This window comes from Eublepharis macularius, chromosome 4, assembly GCF_028583425.1.
Source record: "Eublepharis macularius isolate TG4126 chromosome 4, MPM_Emac_v1.0, whole genome shotgun sequence".
In the NCBI taxonomy this organism is placed as follows: Eukaryota; Metazoa; Chordata; class Lepidosauria; order Squamata; family Eublepharidae; genus Eublepharis; species Eublepharis macularius.
In genome coordinates this window covers 5,376,338-5,393,974 of record NC_072793.1, presented here as the reverse complement: position 1 = coordinate 5,393,974, position 17,637 = coordinate 5,376,338, and positions in this window count along the sequence as shown.

The window sequence follows — 17,637 nt, the reverse complement described above, 5'->3', positions numbered from 1 at the left end:
AGTGCCTTCCAACCAATCAGTGACTTTCTGAAACCTAGAACCACTTTGAGTTTTTTGCATTTCTGCTATCACAAGGAAAACTGAATTTAAAAAAAAACACACACACAAGTCAAATTCTGAGGAGGACATTTGAAGGCATTTGGCAGAGTCGGCACAGGAAGGCATTGCCACTGCAACACGGCAAATATAGGAGTGGGCAAAGAGGAATGCGGGACACTCTACCAATGCCTTCCTAAGCAGACATATACCCTTCTAAGCCCATTGAAGTAAATGGACTTAGAAGCTAAAGCAATGCAATTCTACTTAGGTTGACATTGTGGGGAAGATGTAACAATAAGCACTGAAGAGCACAGAGGCCTGCATTTGGCAACCGAAAAAGCAGGCAGCATTACAGAGCAGACAGAGGTAAGATACAGCAGAAGTTTATTTTTATATAAAGTTTTTAATACTATCAGGGCTTTTGGGGGGGGGAAGAGGTGGTGGAACTCAGTGGGTTGCCCTCAGAGAAAATGGTCACATGGCTGGTGGCCCCGCCCCCTGATCTCCAGGCAGAGGGGAGTTTAGATTGCCCTCCGCGCCATGTGGCGCGGAGGGCAATCTAAACTCCGCTCTGTCTGGAGATCAGGAGGTGGGGCCACCAGCCATGTGACCATTTTCAAGAGGTTCTGGAACTCCGTTCCCTCGCGTTCCCCCTGAAAAAAAGCCCTGAATACTATTATAGCTGTAACTAATCTGTTTCCGTCTCCAGTTATTTCTAAATTTTGAAAATCTGTCTCAAAGGGTTTTTTGGGCACTGAATATACCACATCAGCTTCCAGTGTCTGAGTAAAAAATGAATAGATGGCCACCCTGTGAAAGTCTCTCTGTTAGCTGTCTTCATACTCCCTTGCTTAAAATAACTAGAGGTAGTCAAGTCAAGTTTATTATTACAGTCTGCTACCAGTACATATAAAACCATTTGCAAATCAGTTTAAAAACAGTTGAGACTGGATACAGGGGAAGAACAATGAATAAATATAAGAGTAAAAAAATAAGATCATCATAAATTAGTTGTTTAAAAGGTTAAAATACATTCAGTCTGCCTTATGAGATTTACGTTGCTTGTAGACCTGGGCACAGAATCTTGCTACTTGACGTGTTCTCTGGTGATTCTGATCAGACAAAAGATAATCAAGTTTGATTTTATTTGAACTTCCAGGGAATCTTTCTACTAATGGACTGATGGTTTCCGCTCTAATTTTACTATAACTTGGGCAGTTAAAGAAGATGTGCTCCATTGAGTCAATTTCTCTTAGGGGACAGGAACAAAGTAAGGGACAGCTTTAAACTTTCCTTCCAGAACGGCAGAGGGTAGAGTTGAACTTCTAGCTAAAGTAAATGCCCTTCTGGAGTTAAAGGATTCAAGAAAGTAAAAATAGGCTGCAGAAGCTGCAATATATTTAGTAGTATCTGAAGAAATAAAACCTGGCGCTCTAAGTAAATCTGTTTGTCTTTCAATGTCTGTCACTCTCTGCTTAATGAGTGATTTTGCCCGGTCTAACCCCATGACTAGAACTAGAGGTGTAATTTTAAGTGGTTCCTTACATCCATGACATGGGAAGAGATGTTTTGGAAAGTTCTAGACAGTCAGCATGCATTGTGGTCAGAGTACTGAATTAAGACTTGTAAGATCAAGTTCAAATTTGCACTCATCTCCACTTACCAGATTACCTTGGGTGAGTTACCGCCGGCTCTCAGCCTAACCTACCATAGAGGCTTGTTATGATGAGCTGAGTGGTTAAGTACCTGGGCTGAGAATCAGCACTCTGCTAGTTTGGCTCCCACTACTGCTGTGAGCTCAGCAGGCAGCCTTGGGGAAGCACTTCTCTCAGCCTCAGCTCCCCAGCTGTATTGTGGAGATAATAATAACACTGACTTTGTTCACTGCTCTGAGTGTGGCACTAATCTGTCTAGAAGGACGTATATAAGCACACAGTTGTTGTTGTTAAAAGAAGAGAGGGATTCATGAATAATACATTTCTCCGTGGAGAAATTGTGTGTGGAGTGAGAATGGAACATAAAATACAAACTTTATTTTGTACAGCAAGCAACAATGGATCAAGCAAGAGATCTCTGAACTAGCCTCTTCCATGAAAAACAATCCCTCTGCACAGACCAGGAACTGGCAGATGTTTACCAAAACCAGAGCAACTATCTATTGCACACGACTTACTGAATTACAGAACAAGAAGGAGAAGAAATTCTCAAAACTCCTGCATGCAACAGGGAACAAGAACACTTTGGATCCACCTAGCAACATTATCAACCTCTCCAGCCACAAACTGAGCCCAGCAGAGGAATCTGTCCTCTCACGTGGACTATCTTTTTGCCCAGCCAGACCCACACAAACCATACAATTTTGTGGAGACCTGGAGGCCTATTTTAGATGCCTAAGACTGAAAGAATTCTTCAACTACTCTGCTGAACAAAACGATGAACAAAGCACTGAACAGACACCATCACAGCAGCAATCACCCTCCCAACCCAGCAATACACAATCATCGTTAGAAAACTCCAGAAAAAAGAATTCCACATGGACACCCCCTGAGGGCCTCCTCATTGGACTTTTACATTGAATGCTTCCGTCGACGTACCCAGGCTGAGATAATTGACAAACAACAACACCTAAAGCAGAACCTCAGCCATGCAGAAAGAGATGCCATAAACAGCCTCCAAAATAATTCTGGCGTCGTAATCAAGGAAGCTGACAAAGGCGGAGCAGTGGTCATCATGGACAAACAAAACTACCTACAAGAAGCAGAAAGACAACTCTCCAACACAACATTCTATAAAATACTACCTTCTGACCCTACGGAGCAATACAAATATTAAAGACTCTCCCCGTGGACATACAAGAATGCATCCATACGGACACACCCCAGGAACCACGACCAGGAAGATTCTACCTACTACTCAAAATCCATAAACCAGGTAACCCGGGACACCCCATTGTTTCAGAAATAGGCACTATCACAGTAGGAGACTCAGGTTACATGGACTCTATCCTCAGGCCCTATGCCACCAGCACACCCAGCTATTTACGGGACACCACTGACTTCCTCAGGAAAATACCGTCCATTGACAACCTACCAGATGACACCATCCTAGCAACCATGGATGTGGAGGCTTTATACATCAATATCCCACATGCAGATGGACTGCAAGCCATAAGGAATATTATCCCGGACAAAACCACAGCACACCTCGCCACTGAACTTTGTCACTTCGTACTCACTCACAATTACATCGAATTCGGTGACAGCTTATATCTACAGGTTAATGGCACAGCCATGGGCACACGCATGGCACCACAATATGCTAACATATTCATGGCGGACTTGGAGCAACGCTTCCTCAGCCCCCATCCACTGGAACCACTACTATACTTAAGATTCTTGGATGACATCTTCATCATTTGGACCCATGGGAAGGAAGCCCTTGAGAGATTTCATCAGGACTTCAACAACTTTCACCCTACTATCAACCTGAGCCTGGACCACTCTACACAACAGGTACACTTCCTGGACACCACTGTACAACTACATAATGGACGGATAAATACCACCTTATACCGGAAACCAACAGACCGATACTCATATCTACATGCCTCCAGCTACCACCCTAAACATACCACTCGGTCAATTGTCTACAGCCAAGCCTTATGTTACAACCGTATCTGCTCCAATGCTTTTGATTGGGACTCCCACTTAAGAGATTTACAACAAGCATTTTTGGGGCTACAGTACCCACCAAATGAAGTGAGGAAACAAATCAACAGGGCCAGACTAGTACCCAGAAACAGCTTGCTCCAGGACAAACGTAAAGGAACTAACAACAGAACACCACTGGTTGTCACCTATAGTTCCCAGCTCAAACCCATCCAACTTATCATCAGTGAGCTACAACCCATCCTGGAAAATGATACCTCTCTCTCAGAAGCCTTGGGTGGAAGACCTCTCCTTGCCTACAGACAGCCCCCCAACCTTAAACAACTTCTCACTTACAATCATGAATCGGCTAGCAGAGTCACCAGCACAGGTACCAGGCCCTGCAACAGACCCAGATGCCAGCTCTGCCCTCATATCTACCCAGGGAATACAATTACAGGACCCAATGGCATCAACTACACTGTCTCTGGCTCTTACAGCTGCTCATCCTCCAATGTGATATATGCCCTCATGTGCCAACAATGTCCATCTGCTCTGTACATTGGACAAACCAGCCAACCTCTACGCAAAAGAATAAATGGACACAAATCTGACATTAGAAATGGCAACGTCCAGAAACCAGTGGGAGAACACTTCAATCTACCAGGACATTCCATCAAAGACTTAAAGGTCGCTGTAGTTCAACAGAAACCTTTCAAAAACAAAATCCAACGGGAAGCTGCTGAATTGGAATTCATATGTAAATTTGACTCTGTCAAGCTGGGACTGAATAGGGACCATGAATGGTTATCTCATTATCAGAGGTAACTGATTTCCTTAACAGAAGCAAACTGATCTCCATATCAGAAGGAGCTGTTTGCATCTCCATATCAGAAGGAGCTGTTTGCATCTACGCCGCCCTCCCCTCTCCTCCTCTATATCTGACCAGTTTCTTCTTGCCCTCCATGCATCTGACGAAGAGAACTGTGATTCTTGAAAGCTTATGCTACAATAAAATTGGTTAGTCTTAAAGGTGCTACTGGGCTCTTTTTGATTTTTATACAAACTTTAAGTGTCAAAAACTCTAATAGATAGGAAGGAAGTGAGAAGAGAAAGGAATGAGAAGTTGTAAAGTTGGCTAGATGAGCGTCTGTAATACTGTCCAATAACATTGTTGGTTTTGTAGTAACAGAACATGTACAGCTAATTCATAACTGCTCTGTTAAAACTTTTCTCCACATGATTTATTTTGCAGAGGGGATGCCTGAAGGTAACTGGATAAATTGTAGCACCTATAAGAAACTGTCTTCAGGAATCACTGGAAATTAGGTTTGCTCCATTTCCAGTGTGTGAAATCAGCTGTGATCGCAAAATACAAATATAAGAGTGTGCTTTAGATTATGCTCAGACTGCAACTTCCCTCTCATTGATGCATATGACTGGGCCTGGATCAGCAGCTGTAATTTGACGGCAGCCTTGAGTTAAAAGACCTCATCCCCATAGAAACTTAAGTGCTGTGTGCCTTGCTCATGTTTTCAGTTTCTGGTTTTCAAGGAAGGCCCTGGAAATTGCAGTAAAAGCCAGTAAAACTGAAATCTTAATATCCCAGTCAGCTAGAAATGCCCCATGTTTGAGAGCCCTGTCCTTAGGAAACCCTGCCCTCCCATTTTAAGGCAACAGGGCCATGTATGTATGTATGTTTTTGCCGTTAGGACAGCTACAACACTGTCCTCTAATAAGAGGCATGCCATCCAACCAGAACAGTCAGCTAATATTTGTACCACATGGCATTGTCCCAATTTGGTGTCTCTGGGCCAAATTGGGACATGACGAATGACACTTGAACGGCAAGTGTATTTCTCCCTGTTCACTTGCCCTCCACTCAATCCACTTGCTGTTCAAGTGTCATTCATCATGTGTAGCTTGGCCCTCTGTGTTTGGCATTTCCCAGTTGGTTTAGGGAGGGGTTCTGATTCCATATGAATGAGGGCACTCTTTGCCTGAGGCAACCCAACTCTCTAGTATTAGCTTAACTGTAGGAGAAAGCAAATGTATTGCTTGCACATGCTAGTAAAAGGAGTATGGAGAGAGAATTGCCACTGCATATGTTGTGGGTCATGCTGCTTATTATTACTTGGATGTTATTTTTGTGGACAAATTTGCTAGTATCTTATGGCTGTGTTTTAGTCTTCCTCAGCTGTGAACGGGACCTTTGCCATAGGCATGGCATAATGCATATGGCATCTATATTTCACTTGCCTGATTGCTGTTGTCCTCTAGAGCCTTCCTTCCATGCAGTTTTAACTCCTCCTTTGTGCTTGTGCACTGTTTGAGTTGGCCCTACCCATCAGTCCTTGCTACTAAGATGCCTCTCTCTGACCATAGCTCCATCAACTTAAGCATAGCCTTGTCCCTGTTTTCCTCTGTGAAGCATTGAATAGTCTGGTCTGAATAGTCATAAGGAATTGTGACCTTGTGTCTGGTCATGGTGTGGAGTCATGGCCAGTTTGAGGTGAGGAATCGAATTTTGCATGGCTAAAACAATCCTGATTGGATCCACTATAAATTAAGTCTTATGTTATTAATTGGAACTTAGTCCCCCATAAGTGTCCTTAGAATTGCAGCTTGAACCTCCTTGGAATTTAACTCTGAGCTCTGAGTTTCACTTGCATGTGTGATGGCTCCACAACAATTTATCCACCAAGTGACCTGTAGAACTCCGGCCATGGCTGGCAGCCTACAGGAGACAACTCTTGGCTCCACTCTCTACTTTGGATTGCAAATCAGGGGGAATCACAAGGCATGGCTGGTGAGCTGCTTCTAGCTTAGTGGTACCCAGTAGTCTCACAGGCTAGGAAATAAAAATAGCATATCTTACTGACTAATAAAATATAGGTGCAACACCTCAAGGTTGCTGCTGCTGAGATGGAATGCAACGTTAAGCATTGGAGTCCTTTTAATATATATATATACAGAGCTTTTTTTCAGCTGGAACACAGTGGAACGGAGTTCCGGAACCTCTTGAAAATGGTCACATGGCTTGTGGCCCCATCGAACGGCACCGAGCGGCGCGGAGGGCAATCTAAACTCCCCTCTGTCTGGAGATCAGGGGACAGGGCCACCAGCCATGTGACCATTTTCACCAAAGGTGATTTAAACTTTTAAAAACTCCCCCCTTGTTCCAGCTGACCCAAAGTGATGTCATTGGCCCTGAGAGCATGTGTGCACTTTGCGCGCGCACATGTGGTACCAGGGGCACCACCTCCTGCCAAGAGTTGCCCCCTGTGCTGGCAACCCACTGAGTTCCACCACCTCTTTCCCCAGAAAAAAAAGCCCTGTATATATGTATGGAATGGATACAGGCAGGCTTCTCTTTTCTTTCCATGGCAGAAGCCTGCCTGCTGTGATTCTGCAATTTAAAAGTTCCCAAGAAGCCTCTTCGGCAAGTCAGATTTAGCCGGCTGATTTATAGCACTTCTTCTGCTTTCCATCCCCCACCATCTTTTCCTTATTATTCAATTAAAACACTTTATATAAGGGCATTAGTCGGAACAGGGTGGTGGTGGGGAATGCGGTCATAGATGTTTCCCTACCATCTGATCTGTTTATAAATAAAGCATGATAAACTTTTGTTTACAGGCCTCATTAATTAAAGCAAAAGGCAAGCAGATATTAGGAAGCTGCAATATTAAAAGAGATAAATACATAATAGGTATACAATCCTTGTGATTAAAAATGTAATAATGCCAAGACACTTTCTGCCATGAAATGACAATTTTATGCAAATAGCTGAACAGATGACTGTGGAGGCAAAAAAGAGGTGGCAGTTGTGGGCCAGATCTAGCAGAGACTGCCTGCTTGCATTTAGAGCTGAAGGTCCTTTGCTTGCAATATTCCAACTTCCACCTGCATCTGCAATGTAGAATGCTGTATTTTGCTAATCAGCTCATGGCAAATGAAGGCTAGAGCATGTGCTGTCTGGCATCAGGATTTTGAGGAAGAAAATACTGTAGCTGGGATCTCACAGAAAATCTCTGCTAGAGATTTTCCCCTTAGAGTGGGACTAACTCTCCCTCCTGCTGTAGCCCCAAACGTCTCTCAAATGCTTCTTCTGGGAGACATGAAGGAGGAACTGGAAGACTACAGAGGAGGGGCTGAGAGCAGCAAAAATAGCTTACCCTTTTGTCAGTAGAAATTTCAAGCCCAATCCAGCTCTTATCTGCAGACCTCCATAACATGTGAAGGACAGGCTATGAACTGGCATTCTCCTATCCTCATGAGAGGAGAACTCAAAATTCTCCTGGTCAGCTGGCACAAACAACACCCACAAACACACATTGCATTGTCGTTACACTGCAAAGGACTTGGGAGGGATGAGTTGGGGGGGGGGGCGGGACTCACAGGATTTCTCACCCTTTGCCTCGGGCATTCAGTGAGATGTGAGAGATGGTTAACCCCTCGACCACTCTGATGGCTCTCCTACAGTTAGTCAAAGTCTAGAGGGAGGTGGGGTCATTCACATTGTTCCAAAAAGTGAAAAAGGTCAGATGCAGCATGAGCTTGGCCTTCCCTGACACCTGGCATAATGCCTAACTTTGTTTCATGTGCTTTTCCCCATGTTTGATAGGACCCGTAGGTATTTTATGCCTGGGCATGAAAGGTTTAGCATAAGCAATAAAGTGTGTATTGGACCTGTTCCTCTGTGATATTGTTCATATCTGATGCTGGTATACCCAACACAGTTTGTCACACACCATCAAGCACAGTTTTGTCTCCCACTAAGCCATACATACCACATTTACTAATATCTAATTACTTTTACTAGCATCTGTCCTTTCCAACCTCTAATGTTAGTGTATCACACATGGTCCCATTATATTGAACAGAATCTAGTTTTAATTTATTTATTTGGAAAATTTCTACACCACTTCTGTATTAAAAGGAATAATTAAAGAATTCACAGCAATTAAATCATCACCATTACATTAAAAGTCAAAGAAAGCAGAGAGAATGAAGATACAAAACCACCAAAATGAGAGATCTTTAACATCTCAGTTAAAAATCAGCTACCATCTAACACCTTCAGATATCATAATCTTAAAAGTCCATTAAGAGCAGACCAGCTCCAATTCTTCTTGGATAACTCTGTGCTCTGGATCCTTTTCAGGCTACAGGATGGAGACAGCTCTAATGGATTTAGTGGATTACCACCATCTGAATGTGTTCTTTGTTGCTCCTCCTAGATCTAGGTGCAGCTTTTGACACAGTAGATCATGCCATCTTGGAAAATCTCTCGCGTCAGGAGAATGCACTTTCTGTTTGGAGGAAAACATCTCCACTAGTACAATAGGTTTATGAAATCACCCTTCTATTTTTTAAAAAAAAATTCTTGATCCATTTTGTGGAACTTGCATGTTTTCTAGGGATGTAGACTTCATATATTTGCAATATATAAATCAAATAAATCAGCAGCCCTACACTTCAACATCATTTACATGCTGCTCAAGCAACTGCTTGGAGGCAGCAGAATGAGAAAGTAATTGATACACTGCAGGGGCTTGGCTCATTCCAAGCCATCAATTATACAAGAGGTGACTTAACAGCACTGTACTGGGTCTGCGCTGGTGCTGGCCAGTCCAAGCCAGCGGGGATTAGATTGGACCCAGTTCTTAGTAAAACAGGTCCGGCAGGTAATGGCTGTGCCTTTTATTACAATCCCCCTCACGCCAGAACTGCCTCTGATCATACATGTCTGCAGATCTACCAAAATCAATGGGGTTCCTTTAAATGAAAACATTGAAACAAAACAACTTGCACATATCTGTGTGCTAGTACTATACTTTTTGTAAACATTCCTAGTACTATACCATGCCTAGTGCTACTACTATACTTTTTGTTAACATTCAGTAGACTTGCACCTCAGTGCAACATGTGGGCTCATCATGTCGTAAATTTTACTACAAATAGCAGAAAATCATGTGGGATGAGGGCAAGGACTCACAGCAAGACGATGTTTTGGGTTTCCCTGTGAGTTACAGGAACAAGTACAAAAACAGAGAAGTGACTGCTGTTTTCAGCAGAAGCCACGTGTCTGCCATAATATGCAGTTCCAGTCTATGAGACTTAAAAATGAGACTGCCTTATAGTGTATAAATGAAAGAGATAACCCAGGTTGAAAGAAATTGTGATATTAGCCAAAGAAAATGGTTTATGAAAATGACAGGAATGGTCTTAATCTCATAAATGTTCTAAAGTACCTTCATGATAGAGTTATTTTCAACACCCAGCTTCTTTGTTGTGATGGCTTTTTGCCATAGACACACTTTAAGAATTGGGCTGTTAACAAGAGAACAACATCCATGAAATACCCATGGAATATTAGCAACTTGTAAATTTTTTAGCATACAGAGATGAAAATTTTCATTGTTCACCTGCTTTCCCTCAAATACTGGGCAATACATTTTCAAGTTTTAAGGAACTGAATGGCCAATAAAAATATCATTGAAGAAAGAATGATATTTTTAAATTACCTATAAAATTAATTATATTGAGGACAAAGTATTTAAAAGCTAACTTTAAAAAATGGAGCCCTCTCATAAATGTAATGAGTCAGCTATTGATTTGATTTATAAGGGATGCTGTGAAGGCATAACCACATGTATAGAAGGAAAAGTAGGTCAACTATTTTAAATAATCTTTTCCTCTTTCAAACTGGAGGTGTTTTCAAAGGCCATGTCAAGTCAGAATAACTTACATGGTTTAAAAAGTCCAGCGTGTTTCATAATAGCACTGCTGCATGTTTGCCAGCGAAGAATGGAAATGAGCCAACTGGGTATAATCAAACTTTCTTTGGAAAATATTTATTTAATTCATTTTCTATAATTTCTTAAGAAAAAAATATCCTGCAACAGCATACAGTCAAATCAGCAGTCACATTAATTTATTATTATCACCACACCACTGAAAACACAAATAACCCTGACTGGTCACTCTCATGTAGCAAAAGGATTTCTTGAAAGCACCTGAAGATTAAGGACTCAACAGATATGAGTAGGGCTGCCAGGTCCCTTACTCACCCAGCGGGAGGGGAGGACCTGGCACGTACCTTTGCTTCATTCCCATGGTGGAAATGGGAATGAAGAGCTTCTGGGAAGTGACGTTATCATGCAGGTGTGGGGTGCACACGCAATTCGCAGCAGGCTGATTTTGCCTGTAAACAGGCCTAATTTAGCCTGCTTGGGGCCAAAATTGGACCACTGCGAAGTTCAGGAGCACTCTTGGGGTGGCGTGATGATGTCACTCCCGGGAGTGACATTGTTGCACCACCCTGGGAGCATGCCCAGGAGGCCCATTCATGTGTCTTTTCACCCTGCTTGCCAGGTGAATGGGGGGGGGGGCAGAAGGTGGGAACAGGGGATCCGACACCCCCACCAGGGGACCTGAGATCCCTAGATACGAGCAGTCTCCCTGTCCTCCTTATGGCAGTGTGACTCCGTATTCATTAATGGCATTAATTTCTTGTAACCAATATGTGCCTGCTGCTCTTAAAGCCTTCAATGCTAAAATTGGAGCTCAGTTATTGTACGGGCCCCCGCTCTGGATTGATGCTATTGACAATTCAGTTGAACGTGTTCACTCTAACTTTCTGCGTAAGATCATGGGGGTTCCTATGTGTGTTCCATATGCTGCCTTATGCTTAGAGTGAGGTCAGAATCTGTTGGCCACCAAGGCACTGCTTCACACTATCAAATACTGGTTGAGACTCCATTTTAATTCTGATCCCCCTAGTTATATGTACCATTTATTATCTGAATTTGCCAACTCTAGTTGGTCAGCCTGTATTGAAGCTAAAATAAGTTCCTTGAACTTATCTATAGAATCTTTATCCCTGCTATCTGAGCCTGAGGCCTTCTCAAAAATAAAATCCAGTCTTTTGGGATTAGAGTTACAAACTCTCTATAGTTCTGCTAATAGAACTTGTTCCCCCCTAAATTTGGGGATTGTCCCTAATGTAAGCTTCCCAGCAGTATACCTTTACCAACTCCTGGCTCCTAATTTACGTAGAGCCTTTTCTCTGGCCAGATTTAATGTTCTTCCTTCAGCCATTTTATCTGGCAGATTTCATGGGATTCCTTATTCGAGCAGGTGTTGTCCTTGTTTGATGGACTGTGTTGAAACTGTTTCCCATGTTCTTCTCCGGTGCCCTTTTTATCTGGCACCATACATCCTATATTAGCCCAACTTTCAGAGTTTTCTGATGATTTTAAAGTTCAGTTTCTGCTCGACAACTCAGATGGGAAAATAACTGAAATAGTAGCAAAGTTTCTCTACAGTGCCATGGCTACACGCCCTGACAAGTAATATTCTATACTGGTTTTGCTGCACTGCTGCCCTGCTCCTATCTGTAATTTTAATCTCATTCTGTATGGACTCGTTTCTGTGTTTAATATATTATATTTTACATATGCCAATAAAGGCTTGCTTGCTTGCTTGCTTAATTTCTTGTACTTCCACATGGAAACACAGAGGGTTTTTTTAATTACCCTATTGTTCACCAGTTCTTATTGCTCAAATTTGTTTTTCTCAGAAAAGACAGGGCTTGGGGCTGCATTGATCAGGTTATTTCTGTGTTTCTGGCCTATTGAACCTTTGTAATCTAGTTTTTATTAAGTGGAGGAAACACAGGTGTAACTGCCTGCCATAGCATTCTATTTGAATATTAAACAAAAGCATTGAAGAGATCTGACGAAGGGCTTGACTTCGATCTCAAGTCACAACTTTGAGCCTCAGTGACATAACATAATTAATACATAGTAAAAATAAATGAAAACATTCATGTCAAAGATTGCCAAATCCCTAGGAGAGTTTCATAAATAGGGATATCCCTGGTAAATAGGGAAGACGCAAACGAATAGATTAAGCTGGAGAAAAATTAGAGACAATGTATAGAAAGTTGAAGCTTTTCATGGCATGGAGAAAAGTGACATCACCTGGTAATAATATCCCATTAAACATCTACTAAACTGACAGAAAACATTTATCCAGGCCACTTGGCAACCCTACGGCCCTCCGCACTTGCTGGAGGAAACAGGAGTTGCATCTTGTTCCACTCTAGTTGTCAGGTTAGGCTGTGTGAAATCCTCCAGCAGTCCATGGGGAATTAATTCAGCTCTTTGCATGAACTTTACAATCCTTGTTCCTTTGCCATGCAGCTATCATTGGTCTCTGTTGGTGGACAATTATATACGGAGAAAGGCTGTGACATTTGTTCTTTGCCAGCGCCTGTGCCTTTAACAGAAGCTTGATTTATGTATAAGCATTGGAGGAGGATGTGACAAACTTACCTCTTGATGTCTTTAGATCAGTATGTTGAAATGAACAGGAAGGAGCAGGTCCAACCAGTCTGCTTCTGGACAGTTGGCAACCTTTTCTTGGAAGCTTTTCTTGACTCCTCCTATACCGCTTTGTATTCAGAGAGTGGATAATCTATGCACAGCCCTCTTACAGAAATTCCAGCTTCCGTCAGCATTCAAGAGCCTCATTATATTAGCTACCTGTGGAAAAACTGCCTTTTGAAAATCAAGTATTTTCATGGCAATTTCAGTTCCAACAGCACTTCCATTTGAATCAAACAAAATCAATACATGATGTTTGATCCAAGGTTATTACCAGCGACTGTCATATCCTCTCCATTTTCTATCCTTTCTATACCACTTGCCAGAACTAAAGACTTTCAAAATAACATTTCTTTCTGTATACTGTGCCAGATGTCACAGGCATCATCATCATCATCATCATCATCATCATCATCATCATCATCATCATCATCATCATCATCATCATCATCATCATCATCAATTTGACAAATGCAAACAAATTGTTCAGAATTTGTAGGAGGATAGGATTTACAAATAGGTTTTACAATCTAATATAAACAGCAAAAGCCAAGTACAAAAATAATTAAAATCTGGAAGAGATAATGCTAGAATTAAAACCATAACAACTTAGTCATAGGCTGGCCGATATAGATGAGTTTTAAACAAGGGGAAAGAATCAGTGGGCTTAGTTATTTCCACTTAAATGGGTTAAGATGCACCAACTTCTGTATAAGAGCCAAATGTTAGAGTCAATTCAGTGCACTCTTAAGCTGAAGTCAAATGGCTTAGAAGGGTATAATTCTGTTTGGGATTATACTGCGCCTGTTGCAAGACAGATAGCATTTTCCTAAGTATGGACAATACTACAAGGTAGGTAGATGGACCCCTGTCTTCCTGTACCTGTGGCTAAATTTAGCTGTAGGGTTTTTTTGAATTATTTTCCTGATCTTTCTCTTTAGGATAAAACATGCCATGTGGTCAGGGCTTTTTTTCTGGGAAAAGAGGTGGTGGAACTCAGTGGGTTGCCCTCGGAGAAAATGGTCACATGGCTGGTGGCCCCGTCCCCCGGAACTCCAGACAGAGGGGAGTTGAGATTGCCCTCCGCGCCACCGAGTGGCGCAGAGGGCAATCTCAACTCCCCTCTGTCTGGAGATCAGGGGGCGGGGCCACCGGTCATGTGACCATTTTCAAGAGGTTCTGGAACTCCGTTCCACCGCGTTCCAGCTGAAAAAAAGCCCGGCATATGATTATACAAAAAGAATCCCACGGCACAGGAAGACTGCTTTGCCACACACACACACCCATCGGAATGAAGAGGCAGGCACCACTGCTAGGAATTAAAGGGCCACTTTATTAAAATTACAACATATCTGTCAACAAGCAAGGGCCTAACTAGCAGTACAGATCAGGCCTTGGGGTCACTCCTGGACCTCCGCCCTGACCTGTTTGGACAATTCACCAGCTACCCCAAGTGCGAGCCATGTGGCTGGGACCTGGCTGGCCTGGAGAAGTGGATCTCCCCCTTAAAGCTCCCCCATCTGGCCGTAAAGCTGCAGGGGGGTACCGGCTTGTTCAGGGGTTCCCCACCAGGGCATCTGTCCTTGCAACTGGGCCGTGAAGCAGCCAGCCGCTCCTGATAGACCCCAATTCCCCACCAATGGGGATATGCCAACGGTGGTCACTGGCCCACTAAGTTTCCCTAACGTCTAACCTGCCACTGCTAAGGCCAAGCCTCTGCTTAGACCTTTGCACCCGACAGATAATAATAACATAATAATAATAACATTCAATGTATATTCCATCCTTCAGGACAACTTAATGTCCACTCAGAGAAGTTTACAAAGTATGTTATTATTATCCCCACAACAAAACACCCTGTGAGGTAGGTGGGGCTGAGAGAGCTCCTAGAAGCTGTAACTGACCCAAGGTCACCCAGTTGGCTTCAAGTGGAGGAGTGGGGAATCAAACCTGGTTCTCCAGATGGCATAAAGCCACCCGAGCCCTTGCCACATCTTCTCCAAAATGTTCCATCCCCTCAATAGAGGTCAGCAAATACGGCCCTGAATTGCAGATGGGGGGCAACTCCCCTTTCTTAATACTATAAAGAGGGCTCTAGGGCTTCCACCCAGCCCTTCGCCAATTCCAAGCTCGTTGTGGATCACAGGTGGGGTCCAAACTGGGACCCAAGCTTCTTGCACACACCCAGCGGGGAAGCCTTGGGCCAAAAACAACAAATTCCAACTTCCTGCACCACAGGCAAGGAAGTCTTGTGCAGCCAGGCACAAGGCCTTGGACCCAAAACAAAACAGGTTCCAGGCTTCCTGCACACACTTGGTGGAGAAGCCTTAGATTTCAATGCATCTGCAGCATGGAGCCTTGGGCCGGAAACAAAACAATTTCAAGCTTCTTTGCACACACCCCGTGGGGAAGCACTGGAACAAATACCATAGGACTCTTCAGCTTCTGAAGCACACGCTGCGTAGAAGCTGCAGGTTCTAACCAGCAACAATTGTAAACCAACAAAAGCTCATTAATTTCCAGTGAGGGCTTGATAGGCCATATATCCCCAAGTCACAGGTCATCACCAGACCCAACAACCTCACCTAAGGAGAAAAACACAAGTGGCAACTGCCTTCACTAACAAGGCCATAGAATTTAATAACTGGCCTACTCAGTCATTGCGGCTAAGGCCCTGTGTCCGCCTGTTGCTGGGCAGCCCCAGAACCATCTGTACTGCTCCTTTTGCCCTGTTCTTGACACTTACATGCCATGAAGGCATGAGGACCTGCACAAATTGGGCATGCGTGGCAAAATTTGCAAGTCTCCCTAGAGCAAACCGCCCGTGAGGCAAACTCCCAGCAGAGCATCTGAAGCTGTGCTAACTGCTCCCCCAGCGGGCGAGTGCCAGATGACGCAAAGGACTGTTGTACCAAGTGGCCGCTATCAGAGCAGTCACCTGCATTGGGCCTAGCTGGGGACATCAGTTGCAGCCAAAGCTGCTGGTGAACTTGATCCCAGGGCAAAGAAGGATTAAGGGCAGCGTGCATTCAAAATTCCTCATCATATTGCAACCAAGCTGCACCAGTGAGGTCCAAATACCCCCTGTATATGATGTCCATGTACTGAAATGGGAGCTGCCCTCTAAGGCTGCGCATGGGCGATGACCCCCTGCATAAATTAGAAACCCGAGGAGCCTGTTGGCCCATGTATTGTCAATTTTGCAACATTTAAGCTGCTCCTTGTCCCACTCATCCAAGTCCTCTTTATTCTTCTTCTCCAGTTCCCCGAAGAGAAGGGTAAAGACCTCCACATATTCTCCCTTTTGGATTTTCTCCCTGGTGGCTGCTGTCAGGTGGTCACCCAGGGCCCTGAAGGGAACTGACCCATAGTCAGCCCAAGGGGAACTAAAGAAGGAGCCCCGAGGTGCTACCAGCCCCATTCCCAGCTGACTTTGAATGGGTGGCCCCCCAGCTGCTCCAGTCAACTGACCCCCTGAAAGCCTGTTGACCCCATTGCGGCCACATCCTGGATACAGCTGGCCCTTGAGAAGTGCCAGCCTGAGAGTAAAGAGACTGCACCACCACACCTAGGGGCGCTGGGGCAGTGGCCTGACCCCAGGGACCCCATGGCCACACCTGCCCCTGCTGGGGCCGAGTCAGCTTACCCTCAATCTCATTTGGTTGAACTGCCTCTGCAACCAGCCCCAGGTCTGCTTGCCAAGCTCCATCTGCCAACTCCACATCACCTTCCTGGACAGCACCTTCCAGAACTTGCTTCGATGCCACCTCACCTCAACTTGCGCCAGATGCTCCACCCAAGCCAGATGGAGCCTTGAGGGCAGCAAGGCAAGCTAAAACATCAAGTTTAAAAGCAGCCCCAGAAGCAAGCCCAGCAGGACTCTTCCTCTTTGCCCCCCCCCACCCCGGTGCAGAACCTTCCATGCCCTTCTCTTGTTCTAAGGCCACCAAGTGTGCTGCGACGGCTCCACCCTGAATCACCCTCATCCAACGATAAGAGGACCACTGGAGGCCTCCTGGCAATAGGCCTTTTTGCTGGTTGTTTGCCCTTAGAGGGCCCAGTTCTCTACTTGGGGCGGGGGGGGCATTATTAGATTATTTGCACAGCCAGCCTGCAATAATAACTGTACTCATATACTCCTCTGCTAGATAGGTTGGTGCCACGCAGAGCGGTGATATAAATCTATCAACCCAGAGCCCCTATAGGCAAAAGCTGTCAGGCCACAGCCTGAATGAGGCCCACTCTGCCACAAGCAGCACAAGGCTCCCTAAAATAGATGCTGCTGCTGCCTAAGATGGCTGCCTGCCTTAATGCAAGACGGCCCCAAGCACCCTAAAATGTCCTCCAGTAAATGGCAAAAAGGCTGCTGCCCTTGTGAAAATGGCCTGGGCAAATGCCTAAATGCAGAAATGCCGGATTGCAAGGCCCCACTAGGGGCACTAGCCAATCAGGCCCTCACCAATATGCAGAAAAGGGTAGGGGGAAACCCTTCACCAGCCTGCCTTTAATATGCTAGGTAAATAAAAAGGCAGGTCGTCCTGCCCTGCCACCCACTA